This window comes from Cervus canadensis, chromosome 1, assembly GCF_019320065.1.
Source record: "Cervus canadensis isolate Bull #8, Minnesota chromosome 1, ASM1932006v1, whole genome shotgun sequence".
NCBI classification, from domain to species: domain Eukaryota; kingdom Metazoa; phylum Chordata; class Mammalia; order Artiodactyla; family Cervidae; genus Cervus; species Cervus canadensis.
Window position 1 is genome coordinate 53,530,697 of NC_057386.1, and position 8,598 is coordinate 53,539,294.

General features: G+C 34.6%; 1 pseudogene; it reads right to left on the bottom strand.

Moving 5' to 3' along the window:
• Nucleotides 1-7,890: 7,890 nt before the first annotated feature.
• LOC122451167 lies at nucleotides 7,891-8,333 on the bottom strand (annotated as a pseudogene).
• Nucleotides 8,334-8,598: the final 265 nt, after the last annotated feature.

The window sequence follows — 8,598 nt, forward strand, 5'->3', positions numbered from 1 at the left end:
GTGCCAACAGTGTAGTTTGTGAGCCTGCACAGTGTTGAAAGGGGACACACTAGGGCACACTCAAGGAGTGAACAGTCAGAGGAGAAAGACTCAGAGGCTTCCTTCCTGTTAGGAGTGCCACAGTCCTGCCTACCTTGTAGTAGAGATCAGAAAAACAGTTAGGAAACAGATTCTGCAGCCTCTTCTTTAACAACTAAGGAGCACACCATGCCCTTGACAGGTCAGTGACAACCACAGAGCAAAAGACGGGCCCACTCAACATCCACCTCACTCACCAAGGAGCAGACACCAGAAGCAAGATGAGCCACACTCCTGCAGCCTGCAGAAAGGAGACAGCAGACACAGCAAGTCAGAGAAAATGAGACAACAGAGAAGTCTGGTGCACATGAAGGTGCAAGATAAGAACCTGTAAGAACAACTAAATGAAGCGGGGGATAAGCAGTCTACCTGAAAAAGAATTCAAAATAATGATAGCGAAGAAAATACAAGATCTCAGAAAAAGAATGGAGGCACAGGTCAAAAAGATGCGAAAGATGTTTAACAAAGACTAGGAGAACTAAAGAACAAAGAAGCAGAGATGAACAACACAAGAACTGGAATGAAAAATACTCTAGAAGGAATCAATAGCAGAATTACCAAGGCAGAAGAATGGATAAGTAAGCTGAAAGACAGAATGGTGGAAATCACTGCCATAGAATAGAATAAAGAAATAAGATTTAAATGAAGTGGGGACAGTCTTAGAGACCTCTAGGACAATATTAAATGCACTGACATTTGAATTATAGGGGTCTCAGAAAGGTAAGAGTGAGAAAAAGGCCTGAGAAAATATTTGAAGAGATTGTAGTTGAAAAATTCCCTAACGTGGTAAAGGAAACAATCACCCAAGTCCAAGAAGTTCAGAGAGCCACATACAAGATAAACCCAAGGAGAAATACACAGAGGCATATATTAATCAAACTAACAAAAATTAAATACAAGGAAAAAATATTAACACCAACAAAGGGAAAGCAACAAATACAAGGCAATCAAAATAAAGCTATGAATTTCCTTTTCAGCATAAACTCTGCAGGATAGAAGGGAATGGCACAATATATACAGTAATGAAAGGGAAAAAGTACAACCCAGAATACTCTACCCAGCAAGGCTCTCATTCAGATTCGACCAAGAAATCAAAAACTTTACAGGCAAGTAAAAGCCAAGAGAATTCAGCACCATCAAACCAACTTTACAACAAATGTTAAAGGATCTTCTCTAGGCAGGAAATACAAAAGAAGAGAACAAAAGAGGAAAGGAAGGGAAAAAATGCAAAAGTACAAAACAGTTAAGAAAATGGCAATAGGAACAAACATATTGATCTTAAATGTAAAAGGATTAAATGGTCCAACCAAAAGATATAGACTGGTTGAATGAACATAAAAGCAAAACCCATATATCTATTGTTTATAAGAGACCCATTTCAGAACTAGACACATGCAGACTTAAAGGGAGGGGCTGGTAAAAGGTTTTCCATGCAAAGGGAAATCAAAAGAAAGATGGAGTAGCAATACTAATATTGGACAAAATAGATTTTAAAATAAAGACCATTACAAGAGACAAGGAAGGTCACTACATTAACGATCAAGGTATCAATCTAAGAAGAAGATAAAACAATTGTAAATATATATGCAGCTAACGTAGGAGCACCTCAATATATAAGCAAATGCTAATAGCCATAATGGGGAAATCAGCAGTAACACAATAGTAGTGGGAGATTTAATACCCCACTTATACCAATGGACAGATCATCCAGACAGAAAGTTAATAACACAAACCTTAAACTACATGTTAGACCAAATAGACTTAAATGATTCATAGGAACCATTACATTTGAAAGCAGTAGAATATACTTTCTTCTCAAATTTATGAAAATTGAAACTATATGAAGCACCTTTCTCATAACTACATTATGAGATTAGAAACAAATTACAGGAAAAAAATTTAAAAACAAAAACACATGGATGCTAAGCAATATGTTATTGAATAACCAATGAGTCACTGAAGAAATCAAAGAGGAAATAAAAAAAATATATTTAAAGACAAATGACAATGAAAACACTGGTCCAAAACCTATGTGATGCAACAAAAGTAACTCTGAGGGAAGTTTATTGGAATACAATGTTACTTTAAGTAACAAGAAAAATCTCAAATAAATAACCTAACCCAACACCTAAAACAACTAGAAAAAGAAGAAAAAACAAAATTCAAACTTAGGAAAAAAATTATAAAGATCAGAGCAGAAGTAAATGAAATAGAAATGAAGATAACAATAGCAAAGATCTATGAAACTAAAAGCTGGCTCTTTGAGAAGGAAAACAAAATTGATAAATGTTTAGCCAGACTCATCAAGAAAAAAAGGGAGAGGACTCAAGTCAATAACATTAGAAACAGAAAAAAAGAGAAGTTATAACAGACACCTGAGAAATTAAAAGGCTTATACGAGACTTCTACAAGAAATTATATGCCAATAAAATGAACAACCTAGAAGAAATGGACAAATTACTAGAAAACTACAACCTTGTAGAACTAAACTAAGAAGAAATATAAAATTTGAACAGGCCAATCAGAAGTACTAAAATTGAAAGTGTAATTAAACACCCCCACCCCCACCCATGAAAGGATCAGGACCAGATAGCTTCACAGATGATTTCTATCAAACATTTAGAGAAGAGTTAACACTTACCTTTTAAAACTCTTCAGAAAAACTGCAGAAGAAAGAATACTCCCAAAGTCATTCTACAAGATCATCATTACCTTGATACCAAAACCAAAGATATCACAAAAAATATATATATATAGGCTAATCTCACTGATGAACACAGACACAAAAATAGTTAACAAAATACTAGCAAACCAAATCCAACAATAAAAGGATCATATATCCTGATCAAGTGAGATTTATGCCAGTCATGCAAGGATTCTTCAATATATGCAAATCAGTCAATGAGATATACCACATTAACAAATTGAGGAACAAAAATCATATTATCTCAATAGATGCTGAAAAATCTTTTGACAAAGTTCAACACACATTTATGATTAAAAAAAAAAAAGAATAAAGAAAAGCTCTCCAGAAAGTGAGCTTACTGGCAATCTACCTCAACAAAATAAAGGCCATGTGTGATAAACTCACAGCAAACATTATCATCAATGGTGAAAAACTGAAAGCATTTCCTCTAAGATCAGAAACAAGACAAGGTTGCATATTCTCACCACCATTATTCAAAATATTCTTGGAAGATCTAGCCACAGAAATCAGGAAAAAAAAAAAAAAGAATTCAAATTGGAAAATAAGAAGTAAAACTGTCACTGTTGGCAGATGACATGATACTATACATAAAAAATTCTAAAGGGGTCACCAGAAAACTACTAGAGACAATCAATGAAGTTGGTAAAGTGGTAGGATACAAACTAAATCCACAGAAATGTCTTGAAGTCCTGTACACTAACAATGAAAAATCAGAGAGATTAAGAAAATAATCCCATTTACCATCACAGCAAAAGAAACTAATACATAGTAATAAACCTAAGGAGACAAAAGACTTATACTCAGAAAACTATAAGATTGTGATGAAAAAATCAAAAGATGACACACAGAGATGGAGAGATATAACATGTTCTTAGATTGGAAGAATTAATAATGTGAAAATGACTACACTAAACTACCCAATCTACAGATTCAGTGTAATCTATATCAAATTACCAACAGCATTCTTCACAGAACTAAACAAAAAAGTCTACAGTTTGTATGGAAACACAAAGACCTTGAATAGCCAATGCAATCTTGAGAGGGAAGAACAGAGCTGGGAGAATCAGGTTCCCTGGCTTCAATCTATAGCTACAAATTCACCAAAACAGTGTGGTACTGGGACAAAAGCAGAAGCATAGATCAATGTAAGATGATAGAAGTTCCAGTGATAAACCATACATCTATGTCCATCCAATCTATGACAAAAAAGGCAAGAATATAATGGAGAAAAGAAGTCTCTTTAATAAGTGGTGCTGGACAGTTACATGTAAAAGGATAAAATTGGAACACTCCCTAACACCATACAGAAAAATAAAACCAAAATAGGTTAAAGACCTAAATGTAAAGTCAGATGCTATAAAACTTTTATAGGAAAACATGGGCAGAACATTCTTTGACATAAATCACATCAAGATCTTCTTCAAATTACTGCTTGGAGCAATGGAAATAAAAACAAAAATAAACAAATGAGACCTAATTAAACTTCAGCGATTTTGCACAGCAAAGGAAATCATAAAAAAAAAAAAAAAAGAAAAGAAAAACCTTAGAGTGGGAGAAAATATTTGCAAATAAAGCAATCAACAAGGGATTAATCTCCAAAATATACAAATAACTCATACAGCTCACTATCAAAAAACCAAGCAAACCAATAAAAAAAATTGGTGAGAGATCTAAATAGACAATTCTCCAGAGAAGACATATAGATGGCCAAAAAAACATGAAAAAATTCCTAATATCACTAATTATTAGAGAAACGCAAATCAAAACTACAATAAGGTATCACTTCACACTGGTTATTATTTTTTTAATTTATTTATTTTAGTTGAAGGCTAATTACTGTACAATATTGTAGTGGTTTTTGCCATACACTGATATGAATCAGCCTTGGGTTTACATGACTTTACACCCATTAGAATGGCCATCATTAAAAAATCTACAAACAATAAAATGTTAAGATAGTGTGGAGAAAAGAGAACCCTCCTACACTTTGGGAATGTAAATTAGTATAGCCACTATGGAGACCAGCTTGGAGGTTCCTTAAAACACTAAAAACAGAGCTACCCTATGACCCAGAAATTCCTTTCCTAGGCATATACCCAGAAAAAACATAGTCTAAAAGGATACATGCACCCTAATATTCATTGCAACACTGTTTACAATTTCCAGCACATGAAAGCAACCTAAATGTCCATCAACAGAAAAATGAATAAAGAAGAAATGATACATATGTACAATGGAATATTACTCAGCCATAAAAAGGAATGAAATAATGTCATTTGCAGTGATATGGATGGACTTACAGATTATCATGCAAGGTGAAGTAAGTCAGAAAGATAAAGACAAACTTTGCATAATATTGTTTATATATGGAATATAGAAGCACTGTACAGATGAACCTAACTGTAAGGCAGAAATAGAGTCACAGATGTAGAAAACAAACATATATAATTTCCAAAGGGGGAATAGGAAGTAGAATGAATTAAGATTGGAATTTTCTATACACATTATTATATATAATAATAGATAACGTCTGAGAACCTACTATATAGCTCAGGGAATTCTACTCAATGCTCTTTTGTGACCTAAATGGGAAAGCGATCTAAAAAGGAGTCAATATATGTATGAATACAACTGATTCACTTTGCTGTGCTGCAGAAAGTAACAAAACATGATTAATCAACTGTACTCAAATAAACATAAAAATAGTGCAGATAAACGGTTTGCAAAAAAAAGGATGCAGAGAAAAGAGCTTTGTGTGTGAACGGGAGTTTGTAAGATTGTATTAACTTTCATTAGATAAATGAATTTTGTTAGAAATAGACTGGGGCAGGAGTGGATTTGGTTTCTCTCAGTAAAGAGAGCAAAATTTTCTTGGCATGCTGCTGTTGATAACAGATCATATGATTTTCCTTGCCATTAAGTAATTTGTGTTTGTTTTTTAATTCTTTTGTCACTTGGTTAAATGAATAAGTATTGTTTCACAGTAACCTGTGATCCTGTTTGACCAAGTATTTTGGAATCTTTTTGATGTTTTTGACAAACTCCCCAAACACTGAATTCTAACTGAAGTTCTTTGACTTCCAGCAAAGTTTGAGATGCTTCAGAGGAATTCTGAGGCATCTCAGAGAGATTAAAAAAAAAAAAAAGCTAACTAGAATTATTTGGCATAAGAAAATTCTAGCCATTCCGTCTTCCTTATCAAAGAGTAAGCTACTCTGGGCTCCTTGCTAGCCAGTCTGAGCCCATTCTCATATGAGAGCTGGACCAGTTTATTTTGAAGTGGAACTTGGGGGCTGCATCTCTGACACTTTGTTTATGGGACACGTTTGTTGTTTGTGTCTGTGTTTCAGGACTACTGGCTGTCACACATCGCTGGTCTCTGAGCTCTGAAGACAACATGAGACTCTCTATTGCATTGGTTTTGGCCATAGCAGAACATCAGTTGAGACTTTTCCCTGTCTGAGCCAAGAGACCTATGACCTTGAGAGATCAGTTTTCATTATATAGTTTGTTCTCTTGATATTTGTGTATGGGTGATTTGATCTATTTTCCATCATGTGGTCCCATAGGGTGTATTTTTGCAAAACAGGGAAATCTTTAGTTATGCTCTCGTGAATAAAAGAATGATACTTTTTACTGTAATACTGTTTGACCTCAGTACTCTTGACTCTGGAGAACAAGAGCTCCTAATAGCTCCGCTATTGTATCAAAGTGAGCCCTTTGGACTTGGTTTGGCTTTTATCGTGGGTGTGTGCATAAACCTCCTGTTCTCTCTTCCTTGTTTTGACTTTTGTTACGGGGACCTTGTAATGCAAATACTGATTCTTGTTCCTCTGAAAATGAGGCATGTGAATGTGAGAGAATGATATGTTTTATTGTCTATTACTGCTGTTTATTATGATAAATTGAATATTTAGTAATTTTTAAAAATCCTGGAAAATTGCAAAGGTGGAACCCTTTGGATATTCTAAAACATGCTTTTGCATGTGCAGATATAGGAAGCTAGTTTTCTAGAATGAATACACATTTCTCTTCTTGTGATTTTGAGATATAAATGAGCTACTTGGAACCTTAATCTAATCATTTATGATCCCAGAGAATGAGGGGAAAAAGAGGCATTTGTTATTTGGTATGTTAAATTACATGAGAAACATTGTCAAATGAGTGATAAACTTTTTCAGGTTATATTATATAGGCAAATGTTATTAATATGAAATCTAAAACTTTGGTATTCTGTTTACTGTAATCAACTTTCTTTTTCTTGTTGTTTTTTTTTTTTTAGTAGAAAAAGCTTTTTATTTAAATGGAAAAAGCTACATTAAGATCTGTAAAAGGTATTGATATAATATTGTCTATACAGAAAAAAATTCAGATGTGAATAGCAGCAAATAAAAGTTACACATCTTTCTACCTAGCAGTGCAGTTAATTCACATTGTAATAAAGTTAAGCCAAGTATAACAAAACCAAGACAAGTGCTTCTCCATAATCAGCATACTAAGAATTACAGTATAGAGATCATTTCAGGTTTAAGAAATCTGCAATCAATCTACAGAATACCCCAAGATAAGGGAGACAGACAGTTAATTCATTTCATTATCAGTTGTTGCGTTTTTTCAATACTGTTCACAGAAAAAATGTAACAAGTTGACATACATGTAAATAGAATATATTTAGTTTATACAGTAAAAAATATAAATTATAAAGTGAGCTAACAAAGAATGAAATCTGAGTACATATTTATAAAACTGACGACGTCTTAGATAACACATACAGTATTTTCCATGTAAAAACATCTAGTTTCAGCAAAAACATAATTTGGTTGCTTTTCAGATGCATTGTAGATCTTGTAAGCTGAAGATGCAGATGTCCAAGTATCTTAAAAACCATAATGTCTTTCTCAATGCATACAAAATGATAAATGCTCTCATCATAGTCTCAAGAATATTTTTGGAAGTTTGTTTTGTCTTGCTTCAGAAATACATTTAAAATGGTAAAAATAGAAAGATTTCATGGTACTATGAAACAGTAAACATTGCTCAATTTCCTAATATTGAAAAAATCTAGATTTTATAGTACTCTGGTATACATGAAAATTTTTTTGATTTTACATTGCATATTTCTGAGTTCATTCTCTTGTGTGTCTGTTATATTATCCTTTGTCTGATTTATAGATTTGTGCAATATCTGGTACTAAAGGGTCACCTGGATTAGGGTCACAAACAGAGAACATATGTACAATAAAACTTTTGATACAGTCAGAGCTGGTGACCGCTGCGACCTCAAGATATCAAGACAAGTACTGCCATTACTGTTTATGTTTGGACAGTAAGTTTTTGTTGTGAAAGCAGCCTTTGGTAGTTCAAAAGGATAGTCTGTCGGAAAATATACAGTGAGAAAGAAGACGCCACCTTGATATGCGCTATCAGGAGGCCCCATAATATTTGCTTGCCGGTGGAACAAGTCGTCTCCCACGGCGCCAGCCGAACAGTGAGCGGGTGGGTCGCGCTGTGGATCACTTAACTCCTTCTGAATCGGCTTCAGCGCCATGGGACAGGGAGGGCGGCGCGACCCCGGCCTGGGTGGGACGGCTGCGGGGCGCAGGGGCGTGGGGGAGTGGGGTCGTGGGGGGCTCGGATCTCCGGCTGCTCGCTGCTGTCTGGCTCGCTCTCCTAATCAAGTTTCTTGATTGATTACATAGTAATTAGTTGACCTTCTCTGAGTTCGGAAGGGTAGATTCAATCTGTTGTTAAAAAGAGAAGGAAGGGAATGCAGAAACAAAGAAGGAGCAGTCAAGAAACTACAGTGTACATAG